The 18785-nt window shown below is 37.4% G+C and overlaps 1 long non-coding RNA gene across 1 annotated transcript; it reads left to right on the top strand.

Annotated features, from left to right (window-relative positions):
* Positions 1 to 313: 313 nt before the first annotated feature.
* On the top strand, positions 314 to 18461 carry LOC149151737 (uncharacterized). Its single transcript, XR_016263084.1, has 2 exons — positions 314 to 928; positions 18397 to 18461. It is a non-coding gene; the product is annotated as an uncharacterized LOC149151737 (long non-coding RNA).
* The last annotated feature ends 324 nt before the right edge of the window (positions 18462 to 18785 follow it).

Raw genomic sequence — 18785 nt, forward strand, 5'->3', positions numbered from 1 at the left:
TTTAATCTACCAATAACTTCAAAACTTTAATAATTATAAATGAATAAAATAATAAAAATCTCTATAAATTTTATAATAAGAATAAAATCATAAAACGTTTAATATAAAACTACATATTTATCAATCCTTTAATACCAATCAACCAACTTTGATAAAAAAATATATATGACACAATCTCACTATAAATAATTTTCCACAACAAATTCAAATTTCCCGCAATAATCTTAGTCCATGACTTTACATCAATGAATTTGTTATTTCAAAAATCAATAAATTCATTTGATCTTAAGCATCTAAACCTCTTTGGATAAACCCGACCAGAATAATATGCGTCCAAGGAAATCCTCTGATATGCTCATCTAAAATCCACCATTATTCCACAACGGCCTTGGAAAAGATGACAAAGATGGAGGCCATGAATGGAAATAGAAAGGAGGTGGATAGGGATCCGACCGCTGGTTTTCCTCTAGTGATCATAGAATCGATGAGAAACCCTCTGTGGCATTTCCTTCGTCCAACATGTGGGAACATAGCATCAGCCATGGTTGTGCTCCTTCACTCCCTTGCTTATCTACCCCGGGATGCCCAAAGGAGGTTTTAACCATGGAATTTGATCCTCTGCCTTGCCTCGTCCGACAAGGCCGTCAATATCACCCTCTCCATAGATCTAGGGTTGCAACTCCTCCATGTCCACACAACCAGGGCCGAGGAGGTGGTCGATATTGTCATGGTCTTGTTGCACACATACTTGCTGTTGAAACAGGGATTTTCCAACTACAGTTGGCTTGGATTGCTCCATCCCTAGTGCCAAGGTACCTGCCGCCATGGTCTCGTGCTCTAGATCACTGGCCAACCAGCCTCGGCCCACGCTCTTACCACCAAGATCTTGGCATCCAAGATGACAATCCTCTATTATGATTGCGAAGAGGTATGTTCTATTAATACATCTATTTTTTTTAGAACACTTGTCTCTAAATACATAAATTTTCAAGTCAACTCTCTAGTGGCATTTGAGAATTAATAAACCCAAAAAACCATTCTAGAACATCAATATTTTTTTGGCATTTGAATGTTGGATTTCTGTACATTTTTGAAAATTCCCTAACAAACACTATCTTTAAATAAAGACTGCCCAAGAGTAATTTGCAATGACCTTCCATGATTTTTTTCAAAGGACGAGCCCTAACAAAAAATTTCAAGCCATGGAGCATTTCTTTGGCTTTAGAATGATGGATATGGAAACATTGCACTCATAGGAATTATACTGTGACATGAGTAATGATAGAGGTGATTTTAAACTTCCCTTTATGTGAAGGGAAGAGTTGTAAGAGGGTGCAGATCTCTCCCTCTAGCCACCAAATAGATGGATACTTTTAAAGATTTTCTTTCAACAAGAGACCTTGTATCGCTCCACTGTGTTGTGACAAAAGAAACACTGCAGGTTCTCAATCTTCAAACTTTGCAACACTTAAAGCTAGGTAATGGATCTAGCTTATTTCAAACTATTTCTCTTTGACACTATTAGTTTATTACATTCTCCAAAACATAGTATTCAAAACCGGAACTAGTGACTAGACTAGTCCAACTATCAAACTGGGTTTCAAACCAGAACTGGTCAAACCAGGACTGGTTAGATCTTGTTAATTTTAGGTTAACATGTTCTCTTCTTAGGAAAATTACTTCAGAGATCCATATTAGCCCAATTTTTCATTAGCAATCACATAAGACATCATTATATTGACAGTAACTGAAGGAAGAACATAGACGAAAGATGTAAAAGACAAGCCAAGACAAGAGTACACAAGGATATGGCACAAGCCAGGGAAAAACCCCAAGACGGGTAAAACCCTTGATCGGTACTTTATCTTATTAATAATATCAAATGTTAAACAGAGAGAGAAAGTACAATAGTTTAAAGTCAAAATGACTTGCCAATTTGAAGATCCAATATGATTTCCCTTGGACAAGTGAATAGCCCAAAACTGTAATATCATCATTCTATCAATAGTAGTCAGCTAAGATCTAGTTAGGGTTTCTTACAGTCCACTATTGTTCCATTCAATTGATCAAGAAACCCTCCTTTCAACTGCGGCTTTCCTTGGCAAGAAAGAGGTTGTCCATCACTGGCCCTTAGAACTGATCTAAACCCAAGATAGGCTTCTCAACCCCTCTGTCTAACCTGGTGCATGCCTGCAGACCTACCTAAAGTAATGGCTTTGAAGTGCGGACACAGAAAGGGAGAAATTCTTCCTTAAATTGACCATAGATCAACTCAAATTCAATACCCAAACATGACCTGACTTTCTAAGGTTGAATTCAGACCTGTAATGACAAGATTACCCATACAAGTTGCCCTGAAATTTCATCATCCTGTGGTTGTTTATCTGAGGAATCTTGACCCTAGTTGCTGAGGAAGAAACCCAAAACAAACAACCCTTCATCCTCCTCAAGAGCTCAACTACCTTAGATATAAATTGGATCCCTTTGATGTATCAAATGAGGTTGAAGGCACTTTCATATATACAAATTGTTTAGGGTCAAAAGACATGATCGTTGGACTTTATGATGATGAGGCCGACCTTGACAATTTACACATGAGTGGACATAAATTCAAAAACACACTCCTGCTTGTCCAAATTTGATGATCTTTAGGTTGTTTTTGGTCCTCGAAAAGAGGAGTTCAATACAATAATCATCTCCAATATATGAGTTGTCCAATGGTGGAATTTGGCCCTAGTTGCCAATTTTAACACTTCCTCTCAACTAGGGAGAATTCCATCTGGCAATCTATCATGCCATCTGGTCATCATCAACTATCCTAACGTCACGTGCCATCTTTGTATCTTTTCTCTTCTCTGCTCTGCTGAACACTGATAAGAATAATGAAGAAGAATCGATTGAGAGTGAGTCACAATACCTTACCACTCTCCATCGACAAAAGTCGATCCATATAACCAGATGTAAAACTGTAATCAGACTTGATCCCAAGTAATCAAGTTTGTTGAACATCATTCATCCTAGACATAGGGAGTACGACAATACACAATGTGTCAATCTGTAATGCTATGGTCCCAAACCACTTTTCCAAACTCATTGGCCAGATGGTAGGTACTTCCCATGTGTCCCAGACTACATGGGTAGGATGATGTAGGAACACTAGTAGGGAAAGAATATATCACATCCTACTCACAACCACACGTAGGGAAAGGAGAATCCACATCCTACAAACACATGTCACAACCATACATAGGGAAAGGAGAAACCACATCCTACAAACACATGTCAAAACCATACGTAGGGAAAGGAGAAACCACATCCTACATGCATGCAAACCAAGAGTAGGGAAAGGATAAACCACGTCCTACATGCATGCCAATCAATAATTGTAGGAAGGATCCTACACGCGGGGAAAGGGTGAACCATGTCCCACCAACATGTCAACCATCAATCGTAGGGAATGAACATCCTACATGTGTGAAAAGGATGAACCACGTCCCACCAACATGTCCACAAGCAAATGCCTGAAGGCATCTCTTACCTGGGGTATCCGCATGAGAAGGTGTGTTAATTTTAGTTATGTTATATGTTTACAGAAATTTAATTCAATTTTCACAGTTAGCTCAATATCTTTTCCAGGTTAGCAATCACATCAGCATTAAAGTAAACTTTACATAGAACATAAACATAAATCGGAGAAGACAAGCCAAGACAAGAGGACACAAGATGTGGTGCTAGCCAGGGACAAAACCCAATTTGGGGAACCCTTGATCAATTATTCTTATATGTTCTTCAATAGTTCAGCAAAGAGAGAGAGTACATTTACAACAGAAGTCAACACTTAGACTTTCTAGATAAGAGAATAGATCATCTCTACATGAGATCAATTGAAGACATGTTGCTTCAACTGATTCTCCAAGGTGACTCCTTCACCTATCATTGTGCTTCATCTCTTCATCATGTTGCACCTCACTGTGTTGCACCATGTTGCACCCATCATTACAATGCTGGACCTTATGACTGTTGCACCTTATACTAGATGTCCCATTTACTAGCTCCATCAAAATTCATTGCTGCTCCACGCATCACCATGCTTGCAGCTGTCCATGCTTTACCATTTATACATGTTGTACCTTTGCAAGCTAGGTGTACTTGCTACTAAGTACCATAAAGTTGTCACAATGTTAGTTGCTATCCCTTACATGCTGATGTACCAATGTGCTTCCAATTGGCTCCAACATGCTGCAAGAAAAACTGGTGTATCTCAAACTGCTCAAGTTGACCTCAATACATGGCACTTAGGGGCTACAATAATTCTGTCCACACTAGGATTGATCCTCTAGCACCCAAATCAAAATAAATGCATACGCCTGCTTCTTTAAGGGCTGTTGATTATTCTCTTATTTCGTTCACTAGTTAGGGCTTCCTTGTTGCCTTCTACATCCCACTTTTCTTAACTTCGAGACCTCCCAAATAGTGCGACCTTCTTTCACACATATATTGTCTCCTATGCCATTGTTAAGTCCAACTTCTAGGCCTCCAAACGCTTCCCTACAGCCTCATGTCCACACAACAACGTGCCTGTGTCTTTCTGCCTCTTGAACAATGCCTTTTAAGCTTGCGGCTAAGCTGTAGCAGCTCCTCCTAGCCGCAACTCACTTGTGGGAGGAAGATGCCACAAGGAGAAGGCTTATCCACCACCCAGAACTACCCTGCATGGCTGCGGCCTCCTGTTGTTGAAATCTAAGGCCTTGTAAGGGACAAATTAACCCAAAATAGTCTCCTACAACCTTCTCCTTCTCCCTTAGCAAATTCAGCTATTTCAGAGATGTATTACTCATGAATGGATGCACTTTGGATCCCTTTCTTCCACGCTATCCACACTCCTAAACTCCTCCCATTCTCTTCTAGGTTACTGCGTCTAAGGTTTGATATGACAATGGTTAGGTCTTCTTAAGATCTCAGATAGGCCTCCTCTATACAGTGTATAGGAGCCTTCCTTCAACGAAAAATATATGACTATATTAGACCTTCTTTTGCTGTGGCTAGGGCATGACTAGATCCCCTTCAACTGCGGCTAGGTGTTCCTCTCTTTAACTGCATCTAGGGCACCTTGATTCGTTGCGTCTAGGGCTTCTCCCTCTTGATCTCTTTAACCACCAAAACCAGATGAGTGGAGAGAGATCTTAGGAGAAGTGTGTGTCTAAAATGACTCTCAAGTCATCTCCTTTTATACTAAAACGTTGAGCACTTGTGTGGTTTATTTGGTTGTTGGTCGACCTTGACAAATTGTGCCATAACACAAATAAATTCATATCTCGATGAATACTTATCCAAATCGGATGATCTTTAGATCAATCCTACACCTCTCGATGAGAGGGATCCAAGAAAAATATCAGCTGCCATTAATAAGATAACCCACATGGAGGTTGGCAATAGTTGCCAATTTTAACAAGGTGAACCACTCATCTTTCTCATATGCCATAAGAGAAGGTGAACCACTCATCCTTTGCATATATCATCAGTCGTAGGGAAAGGTGAGCCACTCATCCTACACACATCTCAACTATCATGGGGTATCGCAGGGGAAGGTGAACCACTCACCCTATTGTCACTCATAGCTCTCAAGAAGTACCCCAGGCCCCTAGGAGCTCCCAGAGATCAATGTTCAACCGGACCCTCCTATTAAGGTGTATCCACAACTCCCAACCTCTCTTCGAAGAAAGTAATATTCTCATTCAACAATGATGAATCTAGGTAGCTTTCCAATGCACCATAAAGCGGTACCCAATATATGTGGAATATGGATTCTCTGAAGAATATCACAATATAGCACATGCTCAAATGGCTCACTGAAGAACTTCTTCAACTAAAATGGCTTCGTAATATGCCATGCTTGCTATTTTATACAATCAGCCTCAATAGTGCTTTCAGAGCAACTAAATCAAGAGATATAGTACTAGATTCTCTCTTTCCATCCATCATACTACTAACCGATCCAACATCAAAATATTCATGCAATCTTGGATTTCATCAGTGTACCTCAAATTATATACAATAGAGTCGCTAAGATATCTTACTAAGTAGCTATCAATATATAGATAGAGTCTTCATAGCGAGGCATTTATCTAGGACACCAGGGATCCCACTAGATAGGTATATGCAGACCAGCAACTTCTTCATCAGATATTAAGTGCATGAAATAGATTATCAAGGCTAGGTCATCTCCCTCTTACTTTGAGAGGGTCATCAATCAGATATCATCAATATCTGCACCCTTATGGCTCAACTGTAACTTACTCCGGATATATATAGAAAAGTGATCTTGCCAAAATATAACCAAAGTCATGATCATGCAATTTTCATGCAGTCTTTCAAATAATAGGGATATATCTGAGTTATTTCCCTTATCAATAAACATTTGGCAAGAAGGTTCATCAGGTCATACATCCAAGGATTGTATAGCTCCCTCTGAAGACTTGTTTCACGTGATCATCTAGCTTTCAATTATGAGCTTCTCAAGCAAGGGATGAGACTTTTCATGAGGCAACTGCAACAGTAAACTTCAAGGAAGCTCCAGGTCAAAGAGGAAAATTTTGAAGAATCGTCATGGTTCTTCTTCAATTAGGGAGAAGAAATCCTCCCATGAGATTATTTCAAAATATCTGAATTATCCTCCATTGCTAGGTGACAGATGTCAAAATCAACATCTCATCTGCTTATCGTGCCCATATAGAATTTTCATGCACTTTCTTCAAGGAACCTCAGCTTTCATGTTGATAAGGGTTGTTATAGAGATCTGCTTCAAAGTCCCGTGCACTTCTTCACTTAGTTGTTCTTTAAAAAAAAGGTTTCAAGAGTGTTGCACCCTTTTTCAAAATCTAAGGTGCTGCAATTTATTTTACAGGAAGTCCCCTGTAGTTTCTTCAAAAGATAAGCTATCAAATGTTTCCATATATCTTGTTCACAAATTCGATTGTGAACAAGGCTATAAAACAATCATCAATTTACTGGGGCTACAACATATCATTATGGCTACTGGATTGTAGTAATACCATGCATAATACTGGACTTGAAAAGAGATCATAGATGATGCTGAGTTACAGAGAAGTGTCACACATAGAAGAATTGATGCCACATGTTATTGTGAGGTAACCAACAATCTTCACTGTATAGGGTTCTATGATAGCTTCAGGTCTTCAAACTTCCAGGAGCATGAATCCTTTCGAATGATCCAAGATCTTTGCTTACAAACATGTCTTCAGCAGAAGCTCTGCTCTGCTACTTAAGGCTTAGAATAGAAAAACTTAACTATGTTATAAATATTGAATGATTTCATCGCTTGATGCCTATAGCTACTGTAAGTCATAAAATCTCCAAAATTCAGCTCAACTGATATAAGAACTATAGATCATGTCACTGTAGAGAGTGCAAGACTTGGTTCACATTCAGCATTTATCATTGTATGATGTACAGATGCATTAATGCTCTAGAGCCTTACTAATGATCCATCGACATAGGGGTCTTGGCTTCTTTTTCTTTATGAGTTGAGTTACAGTTGAGTCTAGAACAATAGGAGAACTAAGCTTCTTCTTTTATAGTCTTTGAGAGGAAGAGAAGCTCAAAAGTTCAACATAAAGATAAAAGAAACAAATGTCAACATACTACCCAAGGCCATGATTGGTGACTACCATTGGAAAGTTTGCAGGAAACTTTGATGTCCAGTCTAGGGTACTACGTAAATTGTCTGCTGAGTTTGGAGATATTTTCCTATTACAACAAGAGTGTTATGTTGAGAGTGCCTTTCTAGAGGATTTTCCAGTCATGCTTCAGAGTAAGTGTTCCAGTTTTGAATCTCCAGATGTAGAGTCAGGGTCTGTAAGGCAGCAACACACATTCTTGCATCATAAATATGTGGCTATCAATAAGAAGTGGTTGTAACATTCCAATATCTTCAGTGATCAAATGGAGAAGACACTTGGAGCCACTACTGGAATCGAAAGAAACCTGATCTGTGCTTATTGAGGTGTTGGGCACATGATTTTGTTTTCCATTTGTTCAGGTGCAATGAGGAAAGTACCTTTAGCATGGAAAAATGGGTATGGCATCAAATGTTTGAAGAGCAGCAAACCAGCAATGAATTCAGTCTTTATAAGAGCAAATTTCATCCATGCATGAAGATCTTATAATCCTACGCTCAGGATACACCATAACACAAGAGATTTGTATTTTATTATTTAAATCACACGATACATTAGGGCTTACTTATCTTTTTTTATTGGAAGAACGCATATATAAACCTTATGCACCTTATTTGGGATCTATGAAGAACTGAGGCTTTTAATATGACTAAAGCTAGTAGTGAGGGAAACTATAGAAGAAACAACAAAGCATACTTCTTTGCAGTATTTCTCCATACAGAGGATACTTACAATTTTTTTCCATGCATACTATTGTGCCTCATTTGTAAATAAATATGTCCTTATGTGGCATGAAAAGAATCTAATTCTGCCTATATATATGACAGCAAGAGCATGAACTGGTTGGAAGTCAGAATTGAGGTGTCCTCTGTCCTTTTCCTGACAGCAAAACTCAATTACATAAAGAGCATAAATAGCAATTTGTCACAGTATAAAATCATTTAGAAAGACAAGGCATAGGATACAGAATTAGAATTAGTTCCTTTATGTTTTCACCTATAATGCACAGGCTACAGATCTTAAAAGACAAGATTTTTGCTAAAGTATCAGTGTCTATACAAGCTCTGGTTTGTTCAGGAAAGAATATAACCAAAAGCCCTAACTAGTTTTCTCAGTTACACTTTGCAATGTTTTTGGATGGCTATAGTATTTTTGTCACCTGGTTCAGTTAACAGTAGTGTAATTAAGGAAGGCAAAGTCAAGAGGTCCATCACAATTTAGGCTAAAATATCAGTTAGATAGAAAACTCCTATATGTTCCTACAATGGATTGTACTTTTTAGTCCCATTGACCAATTTTTTTTTATAACTCCTTGGACATTAGTAAAATTATATCGTCTTTTCTTATCTTCCCAAAAAGTATAATGTGATCTAGGTTTTGAGGACCCACTCATTTCTCTTGTGAGATTTACACCAAGTAAACAATAGCTATGCATGTATTTATTAGGATCATGAAGTTTGAGGTGGGATATAATGGAGAACCAAGCCTCTTTTTCATGGGTAGTTAGCCTTATTGGGAAAAGCCTTTCCTTATTTTCATGAATATTGACCGTGTTAAAATTTCTATGTGCCAATGAGCTTCTTGGAGCTCGTGGACTATTCATTGCTGAAAACTTTATTGCTTATGTACTCCATTGCAAGCATAGATTATGGTCAGATTAAGCATATGGCTGTCCAAGTTGAGTAAAACCTAGACAAAACGTTGATAGGGGTTAGCATCCCAATCTGAGACTAGCATGGCAAGATAAGGGTGAACTAGAGTTGCAACACCCTCTCTGCTATCATCATGGTTGGAGACAAAAGAGGTTTCATTTGGTCAAATAAAATTCAAAGAATTCTTAAGAATGAGCCCAAAAATATTAACATTTTGCAGACAACATATCCAAAGCTTGAAAACCACATTTAATCCTTCTAAAGATTATCTTGCAGTAGGGGTCTGAAAGTCCCATTATATGCATGACACTACTGTCATTGACATTTGCATAGGATGGATACATCATGATACTTGTCTAAACTTTCTGGTAGCCCTGCAATGGTATTGAACACAATGGATGTTTCTGGGCCCTCAAGGATGTGAGAAAAAGTATTGATGCATGTTGTGCACCTTTGGTTCCCTTTCAGCATCCTCAAGATCTCAGTACTCATAGTTTTGATGGGACAAAGGGGTATGGGCCCTCTTGCTAGAGCCATAAGGTGTGATTCCTTGAGAAGAATAGCTAGTATCATATGGTTGAGAATCATGATTGTGAGTCTTGAGGCCTGCCATGGTTTGGCTGAGTTGAAACTGAGGGCAGGTGGCATGTGACTCTTGGGCTGCATCAATCTTATTTCCCCGAGAGTTTTTCCTAACAACTTGAACCAAACCTTCCTCAACACCAATATTGGGATGAGGGGCTAGATTAAATGGAGGAGCTTGAGGGTGTTGAGGTTGCGGGCCATGAGGCTTTATATTCTAAATTCTCTGGTTAGGACTTTGGCATCTGACATAGGCATTAGGCAAGCTAATGTAACATAGAACCTACTCAAACATCTTTGTGTGCAGAGGTATGTATGCTTACCATAGTTAGTTCTTGTAGCTATTGTAGTGGTTGTTTAGGTGGTTCATTCAACTTATTTTTCCTATTAATAAAATGTTTACTTCACAAGTACCAATTGTTTATGTATCCTTTTTGACATTTTTTGTCAATCTTTTAAGGTCAAATCTTGTTGGCACTCATCATATTTTCAATCACAGGTGCAATGGGATGAAACATGTGCAATTCCATGACTAGAGAGAGTTTTTCCTTCAGAAATAGAGTTGTTTGTGGCACCTCCTACTCTAAACCCTCAGCCAGTTCATAGGAACAAAAGACCTCCAACATATGTGTTTCCTTCATCCACAGACCTATCAATGCTTGGTATACATTTGTATTAATTATGTGATATGTAAGTTTTTATTGATGAATGCAATGCACAACTATTGCATGCCTTGCTGCTTCATAGGTTCTTGTAAAACCTTAGTTGACTCCATCAGTGTGATCTAGTAACTGCAAACACTGCAATGCCAAGAGATGAAGGCGGGCATAGAAAGTGAGGTGGAAAGCATTCAAAAGTCTATTTTGGGGGGAGCAAAAGTGAATGATGTTAAACTAGGCTCTAGCCTCTCAAAAGCTACCACTAGGATCCAAAAATTAGGTGGTGCTCCATAGGTTTGAACCCGCATTTGGTTAGCTCATAAATGGAAGGTTCTGGTTCCTAATATGGTAAATATATCCTTATTGCAATTTTTATCTAAAATTCAGCTACCCACATTAACACAATTACAACAGAATACACAATAACGCTCTACAATTCCAAAATAGAAAGCACCTATCCATCGTTTCTAACAATGTATGTACTTGAAAGTTAGATTGTTAAAATATACATATTTACTTATATGCCACCTTGCTTGACAAGTCAGCTCAATTAAATTGGCTCAGATTACACTGACTAGTTGTCAGATGGTTCCTCTGCTGACAATGTGAAGACAACTCTTCATGTTGGTATAAACTGCTTCATATATAGATGTGTACCCCTTCTAATTCTCCATTCAATTTCCAATTTACATACCTAGTTGTGCTCTTCCCAATAGCCCTAATAGTCTCTCTTTGAAAACTATTCTCACAATCCATCCTACAATTCGTGCTACTTCTTATAGCATCAATTTCTGACAATTTCCTTATCCCTAAAACCCCATGGCTCAAATGCGATGACTCACAGTATCAAATGTATACACAGCATTTTGCAACCTTGTTGTGCTATGGACCTATAAATATGACCTTGCAATCTTTAAAGAGTCCACAACCTCATCACTTCATGCCTCAAAACTTGCATTTGTTTTACCACTCAGTTCAGAACCAAAGCATCCATGAACAATTATTCTTTCACTGGGGCAACCACAATTGAAATTGATTTCATTACAACCATAGGAATTTGCAAGTTCAACCACTTTTGCAAGGTTGACATGTGACTCCCACCAATTTGAAGAACTATAGGATGTTGCATTTTGTGGATTTCCAAAAACTTATCCAAGTTGTGATATTGGTGAACAATAGTCTCTACCACAACCATTTCAATATAAAGCCAGACATGGTGAGAGATGAGAGGTGTAAGGGTCCTATAATGATTATCAGTCCAATCCATCATTGGTGCTACACTAGACCATCAACAATGTATTTCGTGATACAATATTTGTAACATTCATTTTCACATTGGTTTTCTCCTCATCTACAATTATATGGTCTAATCTTATAAGATGCAAGGTATTTTTCCTTGTTATATTGTTATGCTTTTCTTGAAATTATGAATCAAATTCTACATTCAAGGGTCCAGAGGCACAATTTAATCATGATTTTCTTTTTTGAATGTTGTACAGTAACAATATCAAGGAATAGTTTTTCTGTCCAATTAGAAGGTTGAGTTCCTTCTCTCAATGAGGAAGGTGGCTTCAATGTTTGCACCAATTCTGGAATGCTACAACATTGTCAATTCGATTCTCCCTATTTCTTTTATTCTCAGGTTCTATCCTTCATTCCAAAAATGTGATATAAGGCTAGCTTCATTTCTAAGGGCTCTTCATGGGCTTCTAGGACAAAAGCATGGATGCCAATGCCTCCTTGTTTGAGAATTTTTTTGCTCTCTATTGTTATGATCCAGATTAGCAAGGAGACTTGTTGGGGTTCTCCTTTATGTCTCTACATGGACCTATAACATTTCCCTCACCAGAGGATCAAATTGAACATTGTGTGAGTTCTTTGATTATGCTCTGAAACTCTCAAAGGAAAATTACAAAAGGGGTATCAACTGACCACAAGTGTTAGCAAGTGAAAAAAAAATGGTCCGTCAAATATGTCACCTTGGTTGAAGACAATATTGATTGATCTCCTTTCCCTTGAATGTTTTTATGCATAAAAAGGTTTTTTATGCTTCAATCTAGAAGAGAATTGTCACTTGTATGCTTTAACTGATGTGACTCTTCTATAAACTGAGAATAAACGCTGAAATAGCATTGATCAAATTCTTCCAACATTTTTACAATGCATTACAATGCCTGATGTCAAACCATGGAAATGTATGTAATCATGTTAGCTATCAAGAAGCTTCTCCCCGATTGACCATAAAGGCTGCAAAAAACCATAGATGGTATAGTTCCAATGTCCCCATGCTAATAATTGAGTTGTCAAAGTTTTCTTTAAGTCCAGAATATCTATGAAGTGAATAGTCCTCGATTTTTTGCTAAGCGATCTTCAGGTTTGACTCTTCTATAGAAAATAACATAAGCATTAAATGTCTTTGTCCTATCTTCACTAACAGGAGAAATGTGCTTGTCGTCAGAGTTATACCACTGGTTCTCCTCTATTAAATTTACATATGCTATGTAATGGTCACCTACTGTACATCCATAATGGTTACTCACTACATACAGCTCATAGATATTGGACTGGCAAGGCTCGTTCTTCCCATCAACAATTTTTTAGGTCGAGATCAACTCTATTTTTTTTTTCATAAACTGACAATATAAAAACATTTTAATGTGAACAAGTAGTAGGTGCTTAGCATAAAATAGAAATATGAGAGCAGTTTATAAAATAAAGAGATACCTAGGGTTAAAAACGTAGCTTTCCATCCACCAGTTTTCGATCTGAGAACAGGCCTTCCTTTGATATCGAGGGATCCATCCTGGACCCAGTCTTCTTTATCATCTTTTCTTCTCTCTGGTTTCCCTGATGCTTTCCAAAACCCCATCCATTCCTCACAAAATTGGAATTTCATGATTATACTCAATCCACAGGCCAACTTCTATAGGTTGATGATGTTTCAATGAGAGTTGGAAATTCCACTTCCAAGAGTGTTGATACTGCAAGTCTATTTATGGGTGTGATGCAAGTGTTGATACTGCAAGTCTATTTATGGGTGCGATGCAAGTGGATTTGTATTATCCATTAAATTTGAATATATGATTTTGCAGAAGGAAACACATGTTTTTCCATTTCTTATTCTGTTAAACCTATTATTTTTTTATATTAAATTATTAATTTAGTTTAAGTAATCAATTACTTTCAATTTATTTTAGTTTAACCAATAGTGTTTTCCATTATTATATAGAGTGGTTTTTAGTGAGATTTTTTGGAAGTTTTTTTGGTGGGATTTTCTAGTCTAATTTCTCGCAGGAATTTAGTAAAATCATAAGGTTGATGGGTAACCCCTGCAATCTTCACCTCAAAATTTTCCGTCAGATTCCAGCACCAGAAAGTCCAAAAAATTGCACTAAAAACAACTCATTATATATATGAATCAAAGAGACGAGCTTCTTCATCATGGTGCAACAGTGATGACAAGATCACCTGGTATTCTGTGCACATTCATGGGATTTTGAGGCACGGTAGTGTGGGAGGTACAACAGCAGTGGATATGTAGGCAGTATTAGAGGGTGCATATTTGCAATAGCCTTAGGTTATTCCAATTTTAACTGTTGTCATAAATTTAGAACAATACATGCTTTCCTTTATAATAGCTTCTATTTTTATCATTAAGTATATTGTTGTTCTATTTTATTTACAGTGCTTTGCATGTGAAGGATTCCAAGAATAGATGGGGCGTAGATCCTTGGAAGAGAGATATGCATGCATACTTGCACTCCCTTCTAATGGGCACACCTTCCTAGGAATGGTTCTCTGATGCAGATTAGGGTGTACTCCTCTAGGACAGATTTCAACCGCAACATCTCATCTATAAAGACTATCGTCTAGATGGATTATTGCTAATTTGTTGACAATCTGCTAGGATTTGTGCCATCGTTGTGTATTATTTTTCTTCGTCTATTGAATGCAGATGCAATATTGAGTGTTCAGATCTATGTGTACTTGCTGTTCATATGGCCCCCTTTTTGAGGGGGTTGCCCAGACACTCCTTTGGGGAAACGTGTCTTGACACTGGGGAAACATTTTTTAAAGTGAAATGTTTCCCAAGGTGCAATGCACCTCTGGAGTCTGGGAAACATGGGGGCATCCACCCTGAGGGATGTGTCCCTGTGCAACATTGAACTTAACCTCTCAAATGCAATTGCTTGTTATCCTTCTAATTTGGCCTTTGTGCACATCCCACTCTGCTTTGAGGCAGTGCTTGTGGCTTAATTATTTTATTGTTTTCTGGCTGTTTCAGGGTGTCTTTTTGTTATTTCTTGTCATTTGTTGCTACTTTGAAAATTGTCATGTGATGTGAATTTGATATATTCTCTCTACAAGAACATAATGGAGTGCCCTTGTTTTCATATTTTTGTCCCTATTTCTACTGTAAAACCTTATACATGGAAGGCATCAATGCCCCTCATACTTATATATGTGGATGTGTGCATTGATTTCTTATTTCAGGATTTTCAACTTTCTTGCTCAGCTATGGATCATATTTGCTAAATATTGTGATTCAAATGCCATGCAGATTCCTGTTAGTTTTCAATATAGGCGTTCAGGGAGTGAGCGTGAGTCTCTACAAGTTGCCAGAGGATGAGGGCAGAACATGAATAATCTGCCTTCCTTCGCTAATCCAACCAACAGTGAGATGCTTGATATACAGAATGCCATTCATGAATCCATGCTGACTGCAACTGCTGAGAATTTTAATTCTGGACAGAGCTCTGACATGGTAGCAAGTTCTTCCACAAGTACTGTATCAACTTATCCTCCCAGGTATCTCACTACAGTGAGTAGGAGAGCACTTAACTCCCCTCTTGAAGAATATGGCTTTCCTCCCCTTCCTGGGGCATGAGAAAATGCTTCACATAAATCTAGGAACAAAGGAAAGGAATAGTTTTTATGTCCAATTAGAAGGTTGAGTTCCTTCTCTCAATGAGGAAGGTGGCTTCAATGTTGTGCACCGATTCTGGAATGCTACAACATTGTCAATTCGATTCTCCCTATTTCTTTTATTCTCAAGTTCTATCCTTCATTCCAAAAATGTGATATAAGGCTAGCTTCATTTCTAAGGGCTCTTCATGGGCTTCTAGGGAAAAAGCATGGATGCCAATGCTTCCTTGTTGAGAATTTTTTTGCTCCCTGTTGTTATGATCCAGATTAGCAAGGAGACTTGTTGAGGTTCTCCTTTATGTCTCTACATGGACCTATAACATTTTCCTCACTGGAGGATCAAATTGAACATTGTGTGAGTTCTTTGATTACGCTCTGAAACTCTCAAAGGAAAATTACCAAAGGGGTATCAGCTGACCACAAGTGTTAGCAAGTGAAAAAAAATGGTCCGTCAAAGATGTCACCTTGTTTTAAGACAAGATTGATTGATTTCCTTTCCCTTGAATGTTTTTATGCATAATAAGGTTTTTTATGCTTCAATCTAGAAGAGAATTGTCACATGTTTGCTTCATAAGTTCAACCAATGTGACTCTTCTATAAACTGAGAATAAATGTTGATAAAATTGATCAAATTCTTCCAAAACTTTTACAATGCATTACAATGCCTGATGTCAAACCATGGAAATGTATGTAATCATGTTAGCTATCAAGAAGCTTCTCCCCGGTTGACCATAAAGGCTGCAAATAACCATAGATGGTATAGTTCCAACGTCCCCATACTAATAATGGAGTTGTAAAAATTGTCTTTAAGTCCAAGAATATCTATGAAGTGAATAGTCCTCGATTTTTTGCTAAGTGATCTTCAGGTTTGACTCTTGTATAAAAAATAACATAAGCATTAAATGTCTTTATCCTATCTTCACTAACAGGAGAAATTTGGTTGTCATCAGAGTTATACCACTAGTTCTCCTCTATTAAATTTACGTATGCTATGTAATGGTCACCTACTGTACTTCCATAATGGTTACTCATTGCATACAGATCATAGATATTGGACTGGAAAGGCCCGTTCTTCCCATCAACAATTGTTTTAGGTTGAGATCAGCTCTAATTCTTTTTTTCATAAACTAAGAATAGAAAAACATTTTAATGTGAACAAGTAGTAGGTGCTTAGCATAAACCTAATTTGTTAATTAATCCATAAATTGAAGAAATTTCACTTACAAAACTCCATTTTAACCCATAAAAGTCTCATTAAATCTTAGTTCCATAGATATAATTTAGAAGAGAGAATTATGGCGAAGAATATATAGCATAGCCAAGCTGACTTTTAATACAACCCAGTATCCCATAAAATAGCTTCCCTCCAATGGAAAGGTCTACATAATATATTGCCAAAATGTTGGGTATTAGTGGATATTGTAAGTGTCTGCCAAACTTATAGTCCTAGAATGTGTGGTTAAGTCATATTTCTCATCACACCATACATGAAGCATTAATGGGTCTGGTTCTAGCAAGTCTATGCTTGCTAGCTACTCCTTGAACTAGGAAATGCCATTCAAATTCTCTAAAGCATGGATGCTCAAGGTGATAGCATTATTTTTCCTTGACAGTTTGATTCTCAACGTCCATAACCATCTGGAAATATTCTTCTCAGTGGTACCACTCTTGAGGCTCAACTATTGGAAGGGTTCTCTTAAGTGTCTGTTATGTTTATTATTTCAAGGAAGACATGCATATACATTTGTACTAAGATCATTTTTCAGGAATGTTCTTGAAATGTAAATCAATCGACCAGATTCAGATTCAAATAGGTCATTCCATTTTTAAAAACCCTTGTCTTAAGAGGAACTTGACACCTAACCTTGGAACTGAGACGAGAAACGTAGTAGCAATTCAAAGACACCAAAATATTAATTACTACTGATGCCAAGATCAAACTAATTTCTAGATCACAATAGATTCCATCATTCCATATTATAAGAAAATAAACATTTTTCCATCATTTCTAAATTCTCTTGAGACATTTTTCCATCCTTTATAAATTCTCTTGAGGAAAAAGAAATCCTGAAGAGTGAAATCAAATGCTTTGCAAATGATATCCTTCAGAGAAAAGAGGCCATTGATACCAAATATATTCTCAGCAAAGAGAATCCAATGTCTAATCACAATTTTCCACAACACATTCCCACTGATTTCTCTAACCCTCTACTTTGCAGCCAACACCAATCCTCTGGTCTTCACTGTAAATAATGATTTTACTTGTTTTTCCATAGAGAGAGCACAAGCTCTGTCACTTTTGGAACTTCACATTTGAATCAATCTCCTCAATTTTGTTCATGGAATTGGTGGTAGATGGTTGTTTTATATCTTATCTGAAATTTATTCTTAACTCTTCCATTAAGCATTTGTGGGATTAGCTCTAAACCGAATTAAGCCATGGGACTATAGATTCTCTACAAATCTTGGTTGTAATAATTTTTTCTTCTTACATTTTTCTCAGTTTTATTTCCATTGGTGTGTGTGTGTTGTAGACATGCAGATATAAGAAATAACACTTTTTCTTCAATCCAAAAGTACTTTCATCTTTTTAAATGTTGGTTTAGAATCTAGTATGATTGCTATTAGTCCACATTTAGTAATTGACAGGGAAAATTTTGGTATCAAACCTCTACTGCTACAAGTTGAAAGGAAAATTGGTCCATAGTTTGTTTCATTATTGCTGGACACTTGAAATATCTAGGCAACATTTGAAGTTTGAAATTCATAACAATAACGTGGTTTTGGTTATTTAAGAAATATGGCAATTTCACAAGTCTCACTTCATTTTTGTGACTTAGCTAACTTAAACTGATTTGGAAACATTGTATCTCCTTGCAGGAAGACCTGGGAAGGTCTACAGAAAATTCTGGACATTTTTCCAGACCGCCAAATAGAGCTGCTCATGATAGTGAGATTTATCAAATAGGTCCTTATGCTAAGGCATGTTTTTGACATTTGTAATATTCTTTTCTATCTCCTTTCTCTGCATTTGAAGCAACAATATATGAAGGCATGTACTCTTGTTCGTCAAATCCAGGTCTTACGAGAGTCTAGGGCCTTGGCATATAATCTTTACAAACATTTGCATCAACAGTAGGTGCATCTCTTTCAAGAAATCCAACACCATATCCTTAGCTAGTCAAGACAGGGTTAGCTAGTCCTTGCTCAACTAAAAAGGTGGGAAAGTTTGGGTTATCTGACAATGAAAGAATTGTTAACCATGACTC

The sequence above is a fragment of the Pinus tabuliformis genome, chromosome 9 (assembly GCF_031772625.1).
Source record: "Pinus tabuliformis cultivar Carrire ecotype Pingquan chromosome 9, CPIR1, whole genome shotgun sequence".
Lineage (NCBI taxonomy): Eukaryota > Viridiplantae > Streptophyta > Pinopsida > Pinales > Pinaceae > Pinus > Pinus tabuliformis.